The following is a 23,082-nucleotide window of genomic DNA, read 5'->3' as shown; positions in this document are numbered from 1 at the left end:
ACGTGCAATATATATCTCACACATAACACGCAACATATATCTCACACATAACGTGCAATATATATATCACACATAACACGCAACATATATCTCACACATAACGTGCAATATATATCTCACACATAACACGCAACATATATCTCATACATAACGTGCAATATATATCTCACACATAACGTGCAACATATATCTCACACATAACGTGCAATATATATCTCACACATAACACGCAACATATATCTCACACATAACACACAACATACATCTCACACATAACGTGCAACACACAACTCACATATAACGTGCAACAAACCAAAGCTGATACTAATGAAGCAGCATTTCATTTATTCCTATCAATGTAATTATATATTTATTCATTCGTTCACGCATTAATTCATAAATAACTGGCCGCCTCCGTGGTCTTGTGGTAGAGCGTCCGCCCGGAGAGCGGAAGGTCCGGGGTTCGATCCCCGACCGCGTCATACCAAAAGACGTTAAAAGATGGTCCTTGTTGTTACCCTGTCTGGCGCTCGACATTAAGGGGCTAAAACAAGGACTGGTCGGCTCGGAGTCAGTATACTGTGTCTGAGTGGGGTATTCATGTTAAACTGCGGCATGGTATCTCAGTGAGCTAGCACTATAGTCCGGACTAGTACAAGCAGCCACACTGACACACACGTGCATGCACGTCGCTATATAAGTGCAATAATCTTGGACGCGACCTTAAACCCAATTTCACCTCACCTCATAAATAACTGACTGCACAAGTGTGTTACGCCGTCGCGGGCAATGCCCAGCTGTATAACGGCGGGCTGCAGAGAGTCGAGCCTGGACCAAAGAAACCAGTGGTCAAGAGTGCGAAGAACGCTCCGCGACGTCAGGATAAGATGGCTGACAGTGAGCCAGATCAGAGCGCCGCGTCTGTTCATGTACCGCGTCTGTTCATGTACCGTGTCTGTTCATGTACCGTGTCTGTTCATGTACCGCGTCTGTTCATGTACCGCGTCTGTTCATGTACCGTGTCTGTTCATGTACCGTGTCTGTTCATGTACCGTGTCTGTTCATGTACCGTGTCTGTTCATGTACCGTGTCTGTTCATGTACCGTGTCTGTTCATGTACCGTGTCTGTTCATGTACCGCGTCTGTTCATGTACCGTGTCTGTTCATGTACCGCGTCTGTTCATGTACCGTGTCTGCGTCTGTTCATGTACCGTGTCTGTTCATGTACCGCGTCTGTTCATGTACCGCGTCTGTTCATGTACCGTGTCTGTTCATGTACCGTGTCTGTTCATGTACCGCGTCTGTTCATGTACCGTGTCTGTTCATGTACCGTGTCTGTTCATGTACCGCGTCTGTTCATGTACCGCGTCTGTTCATGTACCGTGTCTGTTCATGTACCGCGTCTGTTCATGTACCGTGTCTGTTCATGTACCGCGTCTGTTCATGTACCGTGTCTGTTCATGTACCGTGTCTGTTCATGTACCGCGTCTGTTCATGTACCGCGTCTGTTCATGTACCGCGTCTGTTCATGTACCGTGTCTGTTCATGTACCGCGTCTGTTCATGTACCGTGTCTGTTCATGTACCGTGTCTGTTCATGTACCGCGTCTGTTCATGTACCGTGTCTGTTCATGTACCGCGTCTGTTCATGTACCGCGTCTGTTCATGTACCGCGTCTGTTCATGTACCGTGTCTGTTCATGTACCGCGTCTGTTCATGTACCGCGTCTGTTCATGTACCGCGTCTGTTCATGTACCGTGTCTGTTCATGTACCGTGTCTGTTCATGTACCGCGTCTGTTCATGTACCGTGTCTGTTCATGTACCGCGTCTGTTCATGTACCGTGTCTGTTCATGTACCGCGTCTGTTCATGTACCGCGTCTGTTCATGTACCGCGTCTGTTCATGTACCGTGTCTGTTCATGTACCGCGTCTGTTCATGTACCGCGTACCGCGTCTGTTCATGTACCGCGTCTGTTCATGTACCGCGTCTGTTCATGTACCGCGTCTGTTCATGTACCGCGTCTGTTCATGTACCGCGTACCGTGTCTGTTCATGTACCGTGTCTGTTCATGTACCGCGTCTGTTCATGTACCGCGTCTGTTCATGTACCGTGTCTGTTCATGTACCGCGTCTGTTCATGTACCGCGTCTGTTCATGTACCGTGTCTGTTCATGTACCGTGTCTGTTCATGTACCGTGTCTGTTCATGTACCGTGTCTGTTCATGTACCGCGTCTGTTCATGTACCGTGTCTGTTCATGTACCGCGTCTGTTCATGTACCGCGTCTGTTCATGTACCGTGTCTGTTCATGTACCGTGTCTGTTCATGTACCGCGTCTGTTCATGTACCGCGTCTGTTCATGTACCGCGTCTGTTCATGTACCGTGTCTGTTCATGTACCGTGTCTGTTCATGTACCGTGTCTGTTCCTGTACCGCGTCTGTTCATGTACCGCGTCTGTTCATGTACCGTGTCTGTTCCTGTACCGCGTCTGTTCATGTACCGCGTCTGTTCATGTACCGCGTCTGTTCCTGCCTCAGAATTCCCCAATGAAAACTCAACAGCTATCTCTTTGATAGTGTATATACAGATATCCAAGATTATAATAATTCATCCCGTTTCATGATTATACGAATAATAATTAATTACTGGACCAGACAAACCAGTGATTGACATCATGAGCATCGATCCACGCAACTGGGATACGATGGCATGCATCAAACAAGTCAGCGAGCCTGACCACCCGATCCCGTTAGTCGCCTCTTACGACAAATATCGTCGCCTTTTACAGCAAGCCTGGGTTGTGAACACCTATTCTACCCCGGATCTTCAAAGGTCTATCTTGTACAGTATTTTCACGTAATTTGAAGGGAAATGGTTTCACAAACACCTATATTCATGTGTAAAAGCAAACTATGTTATTTTAAACCCTATTCAATGTATTTATGTACGCCTGTATTCTGAACCCTGTCTGATGTCAATACCTTGAGCACTAAGTCAACAAGAAATGTTAATCAAAACACTCAAAGAAAATATCAGACCAGACAGTTATTTACAAAACATAAATGTCATCGTGACGTGGAGCGACAGGTGAATCCTGCAATATGACCTTGTTTGCAGGGTGAACAAAGACTCAGGAAACACCTTCAACCCGGACTGTTTTACCCGGAAAAGACTTCAGTGGCAATAACCACGTGTATCAACACATGGGCTTGAAGGATATTGCACTCGACTTGTTCTATGTTAACGTTCGGGGGCACGGGTGGCCCAGTCGTCTAAGGCGCCGCGATTCGCAGTGCAGAGTTGCGTCCCTTGGCCACGCCAGAAACCTATGATTGTGGGTTCGAATCCCGGTTCGCCCTGATTATGTTTCTAGGTTTATCAGCACCATACCCGTGCTCGTTGGTTTCATCGAAGTGGTAAACGTCTAAGACCTGCATCACTTCGGGCTTTCCTCCCACATTAAGCTGACAACCGCGATATAACTGGAAAACTGTTAAAAGCGGCGTTAAACCCAACTCACTCAATCACTCACTATGTTAAGGTTCGGTTGTTTTTTTGTTGTTTAACGCCGCACTCAGCAATATTCCAGCTATATCACGGCGGTTCTTGACCAGAAAATCCAGTGATTGACATCATGAGCATCGATCTACGCAACTAGGATACGATGACATATATCAACCAAGTCAGACAGCACCCAATCCGTTAGTCGCCTCTTGCGACAAGCATAGTCGCCTCTTACGGCAAGCATGGGTTGTTGAAGACCTATCTCCACCCGGATCTTCACAGGTACGTCTGTGTTAAAGGAGGCACGGATGGCCCAGTGGACTGGGGCGTGATATAACTGAATCCTTTTTTGGGATTTCGGGTTCGAATGTAGCAACCTATGCTCGTCGTAAGAGGCGAGTAAATGGATAGGGTGGTGACTTGGTTGATAGCATGTCATCGTGCCCCGACAGCGTGGGTCGTTGCTCACAATATCGATCACTGGATTGTCTGGTCCAGACTCGATTATTTACATGCCACCGTCATATGGATGGAATATTGCTGAGTGCGGCGTTAAACAACAAAGAAAACATGATGAAACAGAATACCTGTTCCAATGGGTGTTAAAACAGTTTTATTTAATCTAACCAGTTATAGTAAAACCTCATTAGAATAAACCCCGTTAATCCAGAAAGGTGTCAACCAGGACGATTTTAGTGGGAACGCTACCGTCCGGATAAACGAGGTTCCACTTAATTATTTGGTCTGGTGTTTTGGTGAAAGGACGAGCTGACGGACGATTGTGAACAATTTCCTGACTTTTTTTTATGAAAAAAGTGCAAACTTGCAATGGCCTCAAGCGACAGTAAAACGGCACACGCGTAAAGTGAGGAAGTTGTTGAGGTCGTGTCTGTTGTCGTCGTCGTTGTAGAAACATCACGTTTTACAGGAAATGACAAGAACAAGTAACAAGCACTGCTTTAAGTCAGGGGAGACACCAGTTATCACTCCTCGCCTCCACACGACGGATAATACCGTATTAGGTGTGGTATATGCACGCTATACGTCAAGCCATGTTTCACAGACTGGCGTAACTCACTTTAACACAGACTTGTGACATTCGGACTGCTAGTATTGCTTCGCGGAACGGATCCCCTGTACTTGGACTGGCGTATCTGAAATGAAAACACTTTGCGATTATTCTCGTTAAATCGGTTGGTTTTTTTCAAAAATAACATAAGCAGCAAAGAGAATCTCTTCATTTTAAAAACTTTCTAGATTAACCAAGACTAACTAAAATATCTTAGACCAGCACCTGATTTGGGAGTTACCAGATATTTTGTCACCGGATCTGTAAGATACACGTGGACACCCCGGCAGAGACGACATACAAAGAGGCGTTAATATACTCAACAACAAAAGTTCCTGTGACACCAATATTTTAGTGTATTTTTCAAACAAGTAAAGTTTGGTTTTCAATATTGTAGTACATGTATGGAATCAAGTCACAAAAACGCAACTGCTACAGAAAAGCATGCATTCCATGCAAAAGTTGACTTTTATGCAAGCCCCATGCATTTCACTACCCAAGAATGGGTATAAAAACATGTGCGTTAACGGGATTCCATATGAATTATTTAGCATCGTGCTGACAACAATCACTCAGAAAAACAACAAAATTACGCAATTATTCAACATTACAAAATGCCACGCCTGTCCGAAAATGAGCGTCTGCGAGCCATTGGTATGCTTAAAGCAGGATCAAGTCAACGTGATGTTGCAAGACAATTTAACGTCTACAGAAACACCATTTGGTGTTTATGGCAACCTAGCCAACAACGAATGCAGTCAGAGACCATCGCTGGATGGCCAAGCAGTGGGAACAAGTTCTATTCACTGACGAGTCTCGTTTTCACCTCAGCCACAGCGAAGGACGGATTCGAGTGTACCGACGTCGAGCTGAACGTTACGTCAATCATTGTGTCATGGAAGAAGATCGGTTCGGGGACGGCAGCGTTATGGTATGGGGTGGGATTACAGCAAGGCAGAGGACCCGTTTGATAGTGGTAGAGGGAAATCTCAATGGACAGCGCTACCGCGACGGGGTCATCGGCCCTGTTGTTCTACTGTTTTTGCGTCATCATGGCCCAGGCATTACCTTTCAACATGACAACGCCCGGCCTGATATTGCTCGACTTGTTGAGGATTCTCTTCAACAAAACAAAGTTAATGTCATCCCCTGGCCGGCTCGCTCCCCTGATCTCTCACCAATCGAGCACATGTGGGATAAGATGAATCGGCGCCTTCGACGTCAACCACGTGTTCCACAGACACTCCAGGAACTTCGAAACATGCTCCTGCAGATATGGACACATATCCCACAGGACTTTGCGCGACGCCTGGTCCATTCCATGAGACGAAGATGTGTTGCTTGCATCGCTACCAGAGCTGGACACACACACTATTGATTTGTAAATTGCCATTTTGGCATATTCATGGGTTTTTTTATGAAATCACGCATTTTCTGAAGTCAGTATGGCAAATTAAACCATCTGAACACTTACAGGAGTATTTTATCTGTTGCAAACCGAAATTGTTTCAGATTTGGTAAAAAACATAATTTTGCATTAAATCGTATTCAATGTCACAGGAACTTTTGTTGTTCAGTATTATAGATATCACACACGCACGCGCGCATGCACGTAGCTACTATATAAGTGCAGTAATTTTCAACGCGACGTTAAACCCCGTTTCACCTGACCACTTTGGTAGCTAACGGCATGGACTATCTATAACATGTACACTTCTAAACGCCTCGTGATTAATGAGACGCAGTCGTTACCAACCCGCGTGTATATCTATAAACCTTGTACTCTCCGTGTGAGGGTAAAACACCTGTTTAACAGTGTCTATAATGTCTGAATGGAGATGGGCTGTCGGGTAGCCTAGTGGTTAAAGCGTTAACTCGTCACGCCGAAGACCCGGGTTCGATTCCCGACATGGGTACAATGTGTGAAGCCCGCCGTGATATTGCTGGAATAGTGCTAAAAGCGGCATAAAACCATACTCACTCACTCACTCACTGAATGGAGATACGCCATTAGGTCATACAGTAAACTACGGTTATAACGAACACGCTTATAACGAACTAACGGATATAACGAACTAACTTTTTAGTCCCGACTATATGCTGTAGCTATGATGTATATATGCTTATAACGAACAACGGTTATAACGAACTAAAATTACTGTATTTGTAATCGACATCTACACCAATATTTTCGAGGTTGTGTTTTCCCGACCGCAAAGTATAGGTTGGAATTAATTCTACCCACAAATGTGTGCTCGTGGTCAACGTACAATACCTACTTCACTGTACCAAACACACTCAAGAAAGAAATATACTCTTTGGGAAATTATCCACACAAAATGTATTTGTAAATATCCACAGTCATGAAAACAAATTATTTCACTACATCCTGTCAAATAATGAAGCCATCAATATCAATTGCATTTGTTATCATTTCAAACAATAAATACCCCTTCATCTTAATCAACCGTTGACATTTTATGTATTATAATATAATCAAATATGTAATATTGATTGGTTTTTGTGTCTACAGGAGTGTAAATTATGTATGTCTGTATGAATCATAGAGTTTTGTCTTTTTAAAAATTGCATCTGTCCCGTAATGGAACGTTTCTGCAATAAATAGTATCTTATCTTATCTATAGACGGTGTCTTTTACTAATTTTAGTTCGTTATAACCGTTGTTCGTTATAAGCATATATACATCATAGCTACAGCATATAGTCGGGACTGAAAAGTTAGTTCGTTATATCCGTTAGTTCGTTATAAGCGTGTTCGTTATAACCGTAGTTTACTGTATTTCTAGACTCGTTGACAATTAAAAGCTATCGATATCATGCAGAAACGCAAGATTACGTCTGCCTTGAATAAAGGTCGGGTCTCGGGACCTTCCGGGCATTTATTAAGGATTTACGGCACTTGGGAACCCCTCGCCTCAGAACTAAATATCAATTACATAATGCGATACGTATATAAACACAGTTGCGTCACCTATGTCCAATGCATCGGAGCGCATCGTATTCGAATTTCGGTGTCAGTGTGTTTGGTATGTACGAAAAATAGGTGTTTCTGTTCACGTGACGTGTGCAGTTACATGTAGAACGGTCGTATTGTGAATCCAGGTTTACACGCCTTGAAAATATTCAGCCGAAATAGAGGTACTGTTTGTTTCACATAACTCAAACTTTAAGAGAGTAAATGAAAGTAAAAATTCAAACCAATTGTTATGCATCCATCGATATACACCGAATGAACTTTTCCGGTTGCATTTTGATGTTATGGATATTTGATCAATAACTGTTCTACGCAGTGGCTTTCTGCATGACCGTTTTTATGTCACATATTTGAAATCTTCCAAATGCCTGACACACCTACTACCCGAGACGCCCATCCCCCTACACACTTTATACTACCTCTGTCGGGAAACAAAGCAAGACAATTTTACATTGTGAACGTTTAGCAACTGTTAATGCATGACAAAATAACGAGAATTGAATGGAAATAGAATAGCATTCAATAAATGCAAATCATGAGTATATATTCGCTTTTTAAGTAGTAGCTAGTAGCAGTAGATATAGTAGTAGTAGTAGTAGTAGTAGTAGTAGTAGTAGTAGTAGTAGTATCTATATCAGCATCCGCGTTCACATAAATACAGCATGATGATGATGATGATGATGATATGATGATGATGATTATTATTACTGTTGTTGTTATCATTATTATTATTATTTATTTATTTTTTAATTAATTAATTAATTAATTAATTAAATAACAGTATGCATTCACTCAAAAACAGCCCCCCCCCCCTCCCTCATTAGAAGTAAAACTATAAAAATGTATACGTTTACAAATGCGTCATTTTTTTTTTATCCTTATCCATTTTATTTTGTTTGACATTTAAATGGCTCTTTCAATAATGTCGAACAGGGACACCTTAAAGGACATGGAGTTATTGTTCCGTTTCCAAACAATGGGAAGCCGACACAACCTCTCACATTCCGATTATGTAAAGCAAATAAAACTCGGCTAAATGCGACAGGTGCTTGTAGCGACCTTGACCCCTTAAAGGTCATACGATTTACCGATTGGGACAGTTGAGGTCATAAACAAATTGCGCGTGCCGCCGCCACTTCGATCAAAACAAACCACGAATCTGACCTAGTCAGTGGATTAAAGGTAAGCAGACTTGTCATATGCTTCGTGAAAATGATTTCAAACTGTTGCCGTTTCATGACAGCGCGACCATGAATATGAAAGAGACACAAAAATTTGCAACAGGAAGACAACAAAACGTGCCACGGACTTGCAGTACAGGTGTGTCAATGTACTTACCTGTGATTGCACAGCTGATCTAACACAACACAGACAGACGCTACCACCCATGACCATTGATGTATATTTCAATTGATATTAAAACTAATTTCATACACAAAACTTTTGAAACTCTAGATGGTCTGACTCTGACGTATCTGAAAGTTTATTGATATATGAACAAGCACAGCGTTAGAGCACAGTGACATGATTCGGGAGCTGTCTGGGTGAGGAGTGGGATGACATCAGGGTACGGAATTAGTATTATAATTGTGAAGCGTCATTTATTTGTTGCCTCCAAGTCGTCTTTATTTTGTGCAGTTAACACAACAATGAAAGCCATAGATCTATATGATGTTCTAATCCATGTAAGGTCACCAATTGTACCAATGATCACATTACCAAATACACACTAAACATTTCACAAAATTACTATATCAATAGGTGTTAATATTTTTTCTTATATTTCTTTGATACAAACATTAATGATGTTAATATTTTTAATGCCAAATTAATAAGAAACATATTACTAAATTATTATTTTAATAGGCATTATATTTATTTTATGAATTTCTTTGTTGCAAATTTTATTCAAATCTTGAACAAAACTTATATTAAACCTGTTTAGTTGCTATCATGGACCCTAAATATTAAGTGTCCATGTTGCTATTAATATTTTCAACATTGTGTGTACAAGCAGCAGACATGACACAATGTATATAATGCATGAAACTCTCCTTTATACAAATGTAAAGCGTTGCTTCATGAAACGGAGGTCATGAGGGGCCGAGGTCTACGCTGTCATGCTTTGGTAGTCGTAAAGAAATCAGGAATACATGGCACAGATCTCAGCAAACATGTCGACATCGTGCACTGCACATCGAGTCGACACAATTAAACTTTTCAAGACGCTACTCGTGCATGATCACACAGATTATAGAGGGAGGGGCGGTAACGATTAATTTGTCTCCTCATCTTACTTCCTCCACCTGTCTCCTCATTCGTCTCACAGTCCTCACATGGCTGCTTGTTTGGATTCATGAACATCCTTTATGAGACTCACAGCATTGTATTGAAGCCCGAGTAGAACAGCATTTAAACCCATGTCCTTGAGAATTACAAGCGTCTCCTCACAGCAGTGTAATATAATCCTCTGGGAATTGTGAAATATAGTTGTGTTTTCTTTTAACATGTTTAATCGAAATTACATGTCCTGATTATAAATAATGGCATTTTAATGATGTTCCAATATTTGTAGCTTTGTTTGAAATGTCATCCCTGTAAAACAATGTTAATAGTTATTCCAGGAGTATTGGCTAATGCACATGAACGGTATATATTTTGTTATTTTCCTTCAATTTCTGTTCTTGTTTTCTTAATGTTTTCTTCTTTGCCTCAGTTTGTCTTTTACTTTTTCAGTACTCCTTTTCACTATTTACCCTCCTGTCAGTTTCTGTATATTCAGGCCAGAAATGTTTTTCTTGTTTGAAAGAATTGACACACATTTCTCTTTTGTCATTTGAAATGTAGAATTTGATTGAAATCACTGATAGAAATGCACTTTATTTCAAGTGTGCCTCAAGGCACTCATAATACTTTTTATGTGTGCTTTCAACAGTAGAATAAGTATGCCAGGTTTATCATCATACATACAAGCGTGCTGTTCGCATGATTAAAATCAACATGGCACTCCCAGTGCCCTTAGGTCACGCCTACAATTTGAAGAGAATATACCAAATATCAAATATTTTCAAACGCTAGTTAGTGATCACTACTCTTGAATGTAAATGTTTCTAACCTTGGAAATTATATGTTTTCTTAACTTCTTATTCTTAAAAACAATTTATTAAGAAATTTACCTAAAATCAACCCAGATTCTTGTGACCACAGCACATTAATTTGGACATTATGACAACATTACATTAATTTGCCTGATGCCTTTCCCAGAGATTCCTAACCTGTTGAGAAAGCTGGTCCATGTCATCTGCATGACATACATACATTAATCCCTAATACACGCCTTGCCATTGTTGTAGAAATCCTTGGAATGCATCCCATCCCATTAGGTTAAACAGGTGACATTTATCTCCCCTTGAGCCATTGCCCAGTCAACCCTGTATCTGTAATCATGATACGGTCCTCACAACAAGTACCCGCATTGTTCACTGATGGTAATCAGTCCAATACTGCTATCATTACAATCAGTTGTAACACTGATAGCATCTCTCTATTCAGGGTGTTGTGATCACTGTTTATGATCTGTTGGCCTGCGCTAGTTGTTACCGTATTCGATGTAATAAGCGCCCAGGGCGCTCTCAAAATTAGGAATAGGGGTCTGTTATTAGAATATTATTTTGGTGAAAAAAACATAGTTGAAAGATAAATTTTGTGGTTTATACTGACAGCCTGAAATGTTTATGTACGACAGATATATTTTTCCAGAATTAAATTGCCCATAATAAAGGGTGCATATAACACACGAGTGTGTAGTATACGCAAATAAATAAGTCTTGTGTACATTGATCAGTTGGAAGGGGTTCTAATTGGGATTGTTCACTTGCCAGTATATTAGCAAATATCGCCGTGTGCGCTTTTTGGAGCGGGGCGCTTATCACGTCGAATACGGTATATGGGTTTAGAGGTTATACGGATGAATCAATCATTATTGTCGCCATAATCACCTTAATATTTCTTAATACTTTTTGTGAGATGGTTGTGTGTCTTGTAATTTTTACGAAACCCCTGTTGAAATAAAATAGACATCTTTGATAGAAGGGTGCACAAATGACCTTGGTGTCACAGGTCCTGCATTTCACTGTGTAGAGTTGCGCCCTTCAGGAATGCTAGATACATATCATTGTGGGGTAGAATACATCTTCAGCAACCCATGCGTGCAATAAAAGGCTACTATGCTTGTCGTAAGAGGAGACTAGCAGGATCAGGTGGTCAGGCTCACTGACTTGGTTAATGCATGTCATTGTATTCGAATTGCATAGATTGATGCTCATGATATCAACCACTGGATTGTCTGGTCCAGACTCAATTATGGATAATTTGCCAAGTGTGGCGTTAAACAACAAACAAACAAACAAACATTGTGGGTTCAATTTCCAGATCCATTCCTTCAAAGAGGCTTTGGGCTCTCCGAAAATTAACCTGACAAGCCATGATATAACTGGAATACTGCTCCAACCAGTGTTAAGACCACTCACTTATTAACTCATTTACAAAAAGAATTGGGAGAAACATTGGAACATTTGCACATGCTTGAATCAGGATATTGAAGATCTGTTCTGAAAACATTAGATTCTGAAACGATGAAAGATATCATCAGCATCTGTTATATCAAACACTGATGTTTGCAGTGTTGTCTGTTCCTGATAATTTGGAGTCGACTAGTTCCATTGAAATTGTCCAGATTAACCAATCACTGATCATGCTGATACCACTGGTCTTGAAATAAAGAGTTTCAGTTATTTATTTAATTTATTTGTTTTGATAACCCTAATTATTTATGTAAATTTCATATGATTTATGACTGTATTTAATTGCTCCGACAGTGATGTGTGACAGTCTGAGTGCTCTGAATGTCTTTAAATGGCCACAAATGTTCACCGAAGCAGTGTAGGTCCTATATCACCAAGCCCTGCCGTCCAGTAGCGTGCCAGCACCCAGGTCATCTGTCTGAGGGTTCTTTTATGCTCAATAAACTGGAGTATATGGTGCCTTGTCTGGGCTATAACACAGTCATATATACTGGTTTATGCCATGGTGGGTTTATTACCTGTAAAGGATATGATTTTATCTTACTTGAGGTCCAGGTTGTTATGTAGATACTGACTATATAAATACATGGGATGTATTTGATGTGTTTTCAGTCTGAAAGGTCTGGTGAAATAATTTTGCATTGATTAAATGGTTGATAAGTTTGTTTTTATTTGATCAATTTCTGTGTTAACTTTCTCTTCAAGTGGCTGTTAAACTGACAAGAATTTTTTTTGATAAACATAAATTTGCGTGAATATGTTTTGTATTGGGTTATAACCCTCAAGTTCTAAGTTTAGATTTTATGTTTTGTTTCTGAGAGCTCATACGATGTTTCTTTCTGCCATACGTGCCCACGCCTGGAAGGAAGGTGAGGGAAGTAGGTTCATGACTTCTGCCCATCTGATCCAGCCGAGAGACTGATCTCTTTTGTGTTAGGGTGGCCCAGTTGGTAGTGCACACCATGCAGATGACCAGGGTTTGAATCCACATCTGTCTCAACCAGCCAAGGGACTGATCTCTTTTTTGTTAGGGTGGCCCAGTTGGTGGTGCGCATCATGCAGATGACGAGGGTTTGAATCCACATCCGTCTCAGTCAGCCAAGAGACTTATCTCTTCACAGAATGCTGACTCTGTGTGTTGGGTGGCCCAGTTGTTGGTGCACACCATGCAGATGACGAGGGTTTGAATCCACATCCGTCTCAGTCAGCCAAGAGACTGATCTCTTCTCAGAATGTTTACTCTGTGTGCTAGGGTGGCCCAGTTGGTAGTTCATGTTATGCAGATGACCAGGGTTTGAATCCACACCCATCTCAACCAGCCAAGAGACTGATCTCTTCACAGAATGCTGACTCTGTGTATTAGGGTGGCCCAGTTGGTTGTGCACACCATGCAGTGACCAGGGTTTGAATCCACACCCATCTCAACCAGCCAAGAGACTGATCTCTTCACAGAATGCTGACTCTGTGTGTTAGGGTGGCCCAGTTGGTGGTGCACACCATGCAGTGACCAGGGTTTGAATCCACACCCAACTCAACCAGCCAAGAGACTGATCTCTTCACAGAATGCTGACTCTGTGTGTTAGGGTGGCCCAGTTGGTGGTGCACACCATGCAGTGACCAGGGTTTGAATCCACACCCATCTCAACCAGCCAAGAGACTGATCTCTTCACAGAATGCTGACTCTGTGTGTTAGGGTGGCCCAGTTGGTGGTGCACACCATGCAGTGACCAGGGTTTGAATCCACACCCATCTCAACCAGCCAAGAGACTGATCTCTTCACAGAATGCTGACTCTGTGTGTTAGGGTGGCCCAGTTGGTGGTGCACACCATGCAGTGACCAGGGTTTGAATCCATACCCACCTCAACCAGCCATGACTCTGCATGTTATAGTTCATGTTATGCAGAAAACCATTTCTGGAGTTCCCTATTGATGCATGTTACAAGGCAAACTTGGTAAATTTGTTCCTTTGCATGTCCCATTTATCCTGACCTTGTCTAGGCCATAATACTTTAATTATTCGATTTTTATACCCACCCATCTGGCTACCAAATACACACCTCTCATGGTTTAGTTGCCCCCAATCCCTGGTTCAATCCCTGGCTGCGTCATACAAAAAAACTTAAAAAGATGGTACTTGTGGTTACACTGTCTGGCGCTCTGCATTAAGGGGCTAAAACAAGGACTGGTCGGCTCGGAGTCAGTATACTGTGTCATATTAACTGGGGCATGGTTTCTCAGTGGGCTGGCACTTTAAAATCAGCATTGTCCGGACTAATACAAGCAGACACACACACTACATCACTACATCACTACATAAGTGCAATTATCTTGGGACCCCATGAAGATCCGGGGTAGAATAGGTCTTCAGCAACCCATGCTTGCCGTAAAAGGTGACGATGCTTGTCGTGAGAGGCGTATAACGGGGTCGGGAGGTCAGGCTTGCTGACTTGGTTGATGCATGTCTTCTACGTTATACAGTCGTGCCTCGTTTATCCGGACACTTGCGTGATTTCACAATTTGTCCGTATAAACGAATTTCTGTATAACTGAAACCAGCTTCTTACTGGAAGAGTTATGTCCATTTTGCCACCAAAATCGCGAGCTTTCTCTATCAGCATTTCATCATTAACGGGCACATTACGACTTGTCATGTCATACAACCAAAGATATAATGCATCTTCCAGCTTCTGGTGTTTTGCTACACGGGATCGTGATAAGTCATTTGAATTTTCCAGGAGATTTAGCCACTTCTGTTTGTCTTTTAAAATGTCACCAATTGTCGATTTTCCTATGGTATGTCCAAATTCAGTGCCATAATGCTTACTGATTGTTTCCCAACTTGCTGACGGGTGTTTTTCCTTAAACAGACAAATTTCCCTTTTTTCGCGTGCTGTAACTGCGTGTTGCCATACTCACAGTTTGAAGTCACAACTTTGACCTCTGACCTCCACAGAAGCCATATTTATCGAATGGGATTACATGTACAATTAACAAGCTTGTCTCAAACTTAACTCAGTGTCACTTGGTTAATTGACTTCTCACGAATCAAAGGATTACCACCAGCGGAAGGATTACCACCAGCGGAAGTGAATTGTCTTGGTAAGTGAGACAATTTTGTGTGCATTTCAGTGTTTTGTGTATGAAAATGACCATCCAGTTCCGGAAACTGAATTTCCGTATATACGGGTAAATTCATATAGTAATTATTTCGTTTTGAATGAAAATCGTCCGGGGTACAGTCGTATAAGCGGGGCATGACTGTACCCCCATTTCACCTCACCTCACCTCACTGTATCTGTTCCCTCCTTTCCTTATGCCACTCAACCTTTGATAAGGATAATCAGACAGAAAGATAGATATATCCTTGTCAAAAGTGGAGTGGTATATATCAATAAAATGCCTCCTGGCTATCTTGAAAAATATGGATTCAAAACTGATACTTTTGTGTCCTTTACATGTCAGCAATGTGATGCATGGGCTTGAAATCCACAGCCACACATGAACAAGACTTCCACAACATCAGCCGAAATGTTGTGACTTACTATTTATATCTAAATTGTGTCAAGACTTGTGGGTGAATAATATTGATAGTGACAGCCTGAAGCATATGTGAATCTGGATCAATAGGGTGCGTATCACCCTTGCCTGACAGTGACGCCTCGAGGTCAGCGACCTCCTGTCAGAATGAGGTCAGCTCTCACATACCTGTGTTGCCAATACGCAATATCTGTTTTACACACATTCACAGAAAGTACATCAGTGTTGACACAGAATGCCTTTGAAAACTTGCTGAAACATTTGTAATGGAAGATTTACAATTTGAGTGATATGTTAAAAATCTGTCACCAACTTGTACAGTATAATATTTCAGGAAAATGTATTTTTTCAAATACCGTATTCGACGTAATAAGCGCCCCGCTCTAATAAGCGCCCATGACGACATTTGCTAAGATATTGGCTAATTGGAGAATCCCAATTAGCACCCCTTCCGATTGATCAATGTACACAAGACTTACTTATTCGCGTATAATACGCACTCGTGTGTTATATGCACCCTTAATTATGGGCATTTAATTCTGGAAAAATATATCTGTCGTACATAAACATTTCAGGCTGTCAACATAAACCACGAAATTTATCTTTCAACTCTGTTTTTTTCACCAAAATAACATTCTAATAAGAGCCCCCCTATTTCTAATTTTGAGAGCGCCCTGGGTGGTATTTTTTATAAATAGCGCCCTGGGCGCTTATTACGTCGAATACGGTATTTCTTATAAATAAGGCAACAACAAAATCTGTAGGTCTCAAGAGTTGGGTACAAAATGTCTGATTGAACCCGAGCCCTGGCAAAATGTATTTAGATACACATCCAGAACTATCTAGTAATACATACTCTGAAGTTGACTGAAGCTTTATCTTTACTTAAACATGTAAAGTCAAAAGGAATGTGTTTATAGTCAAAAGAAATGCAAACGTTAGTGACTTCTTGTGTAACCAATGATTATGATAATGTCATTAATATCACGTGACCATTGGTCCAGGAAATCCTGAGGTCCCCAGGTCCAACTCAATACCCGACCAAACCGAGTACCCGAGTTACCCATCCCAGCCCGGGTTTGAAGTTGTTGTTTGTTTATTTGTTGTTTAACGCTGCACTCGGCAATATTCCAGCTGTATGATGACGGTCTGTAAATAATCGGTTCTGGACCAGCCAACCAGTGACTGACATCATGAGCATCGATCCACGCAATTGGGATACGATGATATGCATCAACCAAGTGAGCGAGCTTGACCACGCAATCCTGTTAGTCGCCTTTTACGGCAAGCATGGGTTGCTGAAGACCTATTCTACCCCGATTCTTCACGGGTATAGTTTGAGGAGTGAGTGAGTGAGTGAGTGGGGTTTAACGCCACTTTTAACAGTATTCCAGTTATATCACGGCGTGTCAGTTTAATGTGGGAGGAAAGCCCGAAGTGATGCAGGTCTCATACGTTTACCACTTCGGTGAAACCCACGAGCACGGGTATGGTGCTGACAAACCTAGAAACATAATTGGGGCGAGGCGGGATTTGAACCCACAATCATAGGTTTCTGGCATGCCCAAGGGACGCAACTCTGCACAGCGAATCGCGGTGCCTTAGACGACTGGGCCACCCGTGCCCCCATAGTTTGAGGAAGCATGATTAGGCTGCATATATCCTACCACATTTTTATCTTTTTATCTGATAAAATATGTTCCTATGTTAGGAAGAAACGTGATACAGTTCTAAATTACGTCTTCATCTGTTACCGTGTCACAGAGAATTATGACGAAAAGCTTCAGAATGTACACCATGATTCCTGAGACGTGAAATATGCCATCAATGTTAGCCATCACCCACAAACATGCTCCAGCAACATTGCAACATGCTTGTGAAGAGACAACATATATCGATTCTGTTTTGTGGAATGATGGGTAAAATATTTTTGAGTGAAGGTCGTTACAAGTCAGTGGAAATGAAATGACAGCCAACGTTTTGTGTTCAGAATGATATATGATATTGTGGCCGCATGTGTGAAATGTTTTCACAGTGTGATTAGTTCCAGATCCACGCCACATGACACTGAAAAGTGGAATTTGCAAGATTTTATCATGTCTATGTTTTCTGTGTTCCGAGTCTTTGATTTCATCCAGGGGAATAAGAAATTATCCAAGTTTTCTGATTTGCTATCATTTTATTAATATAAAAATTTAGGTGTTTATTGGGAAGAGATTATTTTCTTAAGGACAAGTAACTATTTATGGTTCAGGGTGTGAAATGGAATATTTTCAAGCGTACCACAGACACTCATAATATGTTTAAGCATGTCTTGTGGACTAGCCTTGCTCCAAGTCTGTACTGAATGATAATGCCATGGGTGAAAAGTAATTTTGGGGACCTTTGATATGAAGATTACTGAAATGAAATACTACTTGTCACTTTATGCAGCCATTTATACAATTACCAATCTGTAGAAACCTTTACTATCTGTGCAGCAGGATCATTTACTCACTCACTCACTCACTCACTCACTCACTCACTCACTCACACTCACTCACTCACTCACTCACTCACCCAACCCACTCAGTCGGTCACTCACTCACTCACTCACTCACTCACTCACTGACTCACTGACTCAGTCGATCACTCACTCACTCACCCACACACCCACCCACTCACTCACTCACTCACTCACTCACTCACTCAGTCGGTCACTCACTGACTCACTCACTCAGTCGGTCACTCACCCCACTCACTCACTGACTCACTCACTCACTCACTCACTCACTCACTCACTCACTCACTCACTGACTCACTCACTCACTCACTCACTCACTCAGTCGGTCACTGACTCACTCACTCACTCACTCACTCACTCACTCACTCACTCACCCACCCACCCACCCACTCACTCACTCACTCACTCACTCACTCACCCACACACCCACCCACCCACCCACCCACTCACTCACTCACTCACTGACTCACTCACTCACTCACTCACTCACTCACTCACTCACTCACTCACTCACTCACTCACTCACTCACTCACACACCCACCCACCCACCCACTCACTCACTCACTCACTCACTCACTCACTCAGTCGGTCACTCACTCACTCACTCACTCACTGACTCACTCACTGACTCACTAACCCACACACCCTCCCACCCACCCACTCACTCACTCACTCACTCACTCACTCACTCACTCACTCACTCACTCAGTCGGTCACTCACTGACTCACTCACTCACTCACTCACTCGCTCACCCACCCAACCACCCACCCACACACCCACACACCCACCCACTCACTCACTCACTCACTCACTCACTCACTCACTCACCAACCCACCCACCCACCCACCCACTCACTCACTCACCCACCCACCCATTCACTCACTCACTCACTCACCCACCCATCCACCCACCCTCACTCACTCACTCACTCACTCACTCACTCACTCACTCACTCACTCACTCACTCACTCACTCACTCACTCACCCACCCATTCACTCACTCACTCACTCACTCACCCAACCCACTCAGTCGGTCACTCACTGACTCACTCACTCACTCACTCACTCAGTCGGTCACTCACCCCACTCACTGACTCACTCACTCACTCACTCACTCACTCACTCACCCACCCAACCACCCACACACCCACTCACTCACTGACTCACTCACTGAAGACATCTGTAAATAATCAAGTCTGGACCAGACAATCCAGTGATTGACATCATGAGCATCGATTTACATAATTGGGATATGATGACATGCACCAACCAAGTGAGCGAGCTTGGCCAGCCGATCCCGTTAGTCGCCTCTTACGACAAGCATAGTCGCTTTTTACGGCAAGCATGGGTTGCTGAAGGACAGGGGACAATAGATAGACAGCCCATGACAGAGGCAGTCACAATTGCTGAAGATCAATTCTACATGCTTTGACTGAGTTTCTTGCTTTGACTTGCTTGTGCATAAACCAACACACACTCACTCACTCACTCACTCACTCACTCACTCACTCACTCACTCACTCACTCACCCAATGATTATTGTAGTTTCTGCCAGGTAGGGATCCTCTTCCCACGTCATGCCTCACAGAACACACAACCTTGTAACCACAGAGATTCTAGGCCAGGTAAACTGACATACAAGCTATTGTGTGTGGCAGGACTAATGCCGATTTTAAAATGCTAGCCTACTGAGATATCATGCCGCAGTATAACATGAATACCCCACTCAGACACAGTATACTGACTCCGAGCTGACCAGTCCTTGTTATAGCCCCTTAATGCTGATCGCCAGACAGGGTAACAAGTACCATCTTTTAACGTCTTTTGGTGTGACGAGGCCAGGGATCGAACCCCAGACCTTCCGCTCTGTGGATAGAGCGTCCACCCAGAGAGCAGAAGGTCGCTATATATTTAAGTGCAATAATCTTAGACGCGATGTTAAACCCTATTTCACTGCCCTTACCTATAATCCACTCGCATAGAGGATGCTGCTTTTAAGGAATGATTGCTTCTCTGTTTCCTCATACAAAAAGCCGCCTCATCCTTGACAGATTCGCAGGCCAAGCAGAGACTGGTTTGGATCAAAATAATGCAACATTCTGTTAAAGGAGGTGTCACAAAACCTTAAAAACATCTACATGTATGTTTAATTTTCCTTGTAAAAAGATATGTACAGATTTTAGGAACTATTGTTTTATGATCATTTTCTGTGATGACAGGGTTGACGTATCTGCTAGTATATCGCTTTCTTTATTCAATGAGTGAGTGAGTGAGTGAGTTGGGTTTAAAGCCGTTCTGAACAGTATTCCAGTCATGTCACAGTGTGTCCGTTTAATGTGGGAGGAAAGCCCGAAGTGATGTAGGGCTCAGACGTTTTGGTGAAGCCCACGAACATGGGTATAGTGCTGACCTGAGACCTGAGATTAGAACCCACTATCAAAGTTTTCTGGCATGTCCAAGGGATGCATCTCTGCGAGAATTTGCAGCACCTTAGACACCTGGGCCATTTGGTAAAGGAACTTGCACTGAAGGAATAAAGAATTTGAAATCCAAAAGTCAACCCGTCTTCATTGATACTTTAGCTTCGTAATGGTACTTAAAGATAGCAGTCATTTCTGTACAAAGACGTATGCTGGGTAATACCGGTATATTTCAGGGTAGATATGGTAGAGTTTAAAAATATTTCATTTATGTTCTAGCTTTTCATTATTAAGGATTTGTTGGGTTTTGTTCTTTTTCGCATATTTTCTGTCTATCAACATTAGACCCAAGATGTACCTGCCAAGCTATTCTGATGATGTGTAACCCTATTAAAATACTTGAATTGCTCAACAGAACTGATGTACGCAGTGGTAAGAATATATTCAAGGATCAACTGTATCATGACCTTGACTTTACTCTTGCTTTCTTCATTAAGGGATTTGTCATATATTGTAGGTGATTTGTCTTCAGATTGTATCATATTTTGCCGACTCCGTCATTGTTTGTAACAGTATTTCATGCCCCTATTTCACTGTCATTTTTTGTCACCCTCCTCCTTAATCACCAAAAAACTAAACCACTGACACCCCAATCCCCCACCCCCACCCCCCACCCCCAGCAGTAGTTTGGAAGTACAGTCTCTTGAATTTGTTGCCTTAATTTGCTTGTGGCACTATACAAATATGAACACCCCCAAAAGCATCAACGTTGTTAATTCAGTGACTCAGAGTTATAGCATCTGTCAGACATATAACATTTCCTTTCATCAAAGCATATTTTCCCACTGAATATTTATTTAATCTGGTTCGTACAAAATACAATTTGTAAAACGATCATGCACTTTATGGTATGTACTTAATGTATTTGGGCTATGCCTTTCATACAATAAACATTTCAGTTTGAATTTATTTCAGGCAAATTTTCTAAAAGGACTCATGAAACTTAAGTTTTAACAAAGAGGTTTTCAATTTCAATCAAATAACATGCAATAAAAATGTGTTTTTGGAAGATATTTCCCATGATGCACGGGAGGCCACAATTTTTAATCTTATGTATCACGGATTCTTTCCAGCTTTGCCACGCAAGGTCAGTCGAAATAAAACTAAGAATTTATGTGTACTATTTCAGAGCTCCAGATAAGCTTTTGGTGTTGTGGGTATTTTACCCATGCATTTTAAAATCATTGGGTATCAGTAATTCTATCTGGGTATTCAAATTTCTGTTACCCACTAGTTTTTACAGATGTGGGTATTTAAGTTAAATATTTAAAAACACTATTCATCTAGTCCCTGCAAACTGGTGTCGTGTGGGTTGGAGAGCTCTATAGGACTAAAAAATACCACGATACTTCCACAAGAAAGTGTGATGGCAAATGATCATGATGTAACTGTCATGGTGGAGTTTGGCAAGATTGACGGAATGCCCGTTTAAATTTCAAAATAAGTCTCTGATTTGCTAATCGAATACGCAGGGTTACTTTACAATATTTTGATGATATGCACAAGTTTTATTTTTGTAGCGTATCTGTAATGTTCGTTGCGTATTTGATACGCTTGGATTTTATTTTACTGCGTATTTCTGCATTTCTGATGCGTATTTTACGCAGATACGCAGCTTATCTGGAGCTCTGCTATTTAATTGTAGGAAATTAAATCTGATGTGGATTTTCAGGTGGCCTCTTGAATCAAGGATAGTGGTGTATCCGTGGAATTTATATATAACATTTAAAATTAAATTACGAGCGGGAGAGTAATAAAAATACATATATTTATGTTCAATTTATTTCTCAGACCTGCTGTTTTAATGTAGGAGCGGCAGGCCTGTGAAATGAAAAATAAAAAACGCGTGGCCTGATGTAGAGACTGTGAGATGCATCAGTCATTCCTGTTGGTTCCTAATTTCATAACCTGGTGATGAGATCTATGTACAGACGGTAGACAAGTCAAATAGAGACAGATTAGATAAAAGAGTCGTTGTTACAACGGAGTTTAGAAGTGAGGAAATAGTTTATCTTTAACATGATAAGCAAGGTGCAGGTGAGTAATTGCCGAAAATCAGTCTTGAACGTGTCAGGTATTAGTATCTGCTCCTCATCAGCGGGGGAAGGAAAAGGGATCACTTCTAAACTTTGATGTGTAATGACCTTTTCAGAATTTCCCATATAGTGTTTTTGGTGTTTTTCCATAACATTTTATCCCTGTATTATCTGTTGAAGATGTTTCACACTTGAATATTGTATCTGAGACGACCAGGTATGTCTCTTGTCTCTACAGGACGGTACCATGCCTTTTGTGTCATGTAACTCTCGGGCTGGTTAAAGTTCTTATAGTCTATGAGTTATAAAATAAATGAAATACACATATAACGTGTTAATGAAACATATATATATATATACCACTCAAAAGAA

The 23,082-nt window shown here is 41.7% G+C and overlaps 1 protein-coding gene across 2 annotated transcripts in view; it reads left to right on the top strand.

The window, feature by feature from the left end:
• LOC124115137 (breast cancer anti-estrogen resistance protein 3 homolog) overlaps positions 1–23,082 on the top strand; it is a 153,460-nt gene that overhangs the window by 3,170 nt on the left and 127,208 nt on the right. Inside the window, exon 1 of one of the 2 annotated variants that reach the window (XM_048389968.1) lies at positions 8,650–8,749. The exons of the other annotated variant lie outside the window; for it this stretch is intronic. The gene's annotated coding sequence lies outside the window, so the exon portion shown is untranslated. Of the gene's footprint in view, positions 1–8,649; positions 8,750–23,082 lie in introns of those variants that run through there. 2 annotated transcript variants of the gene reach the window in all.

Source organism: Haliotis rufescens, unplaced genomic scaffold (genome assembly GCF_023055435.1).
Source record: "Haliotis rufescens isolate VD_foot unplaced genomic scaffold, xgHalRufe1.0.p SCAF_8, whole genome shotgun sequence".
In the NCBI taxonomy this organism is placed as follows: Eukaryota; Metazoa; Mollusca; class Gastropoda; order Lepetellida; family Haliotidae; genus Haliotis; species Haliotis rufescens.
This window is presented reverse-complemented; position numbering and strand designations above follow the sequence as displayed.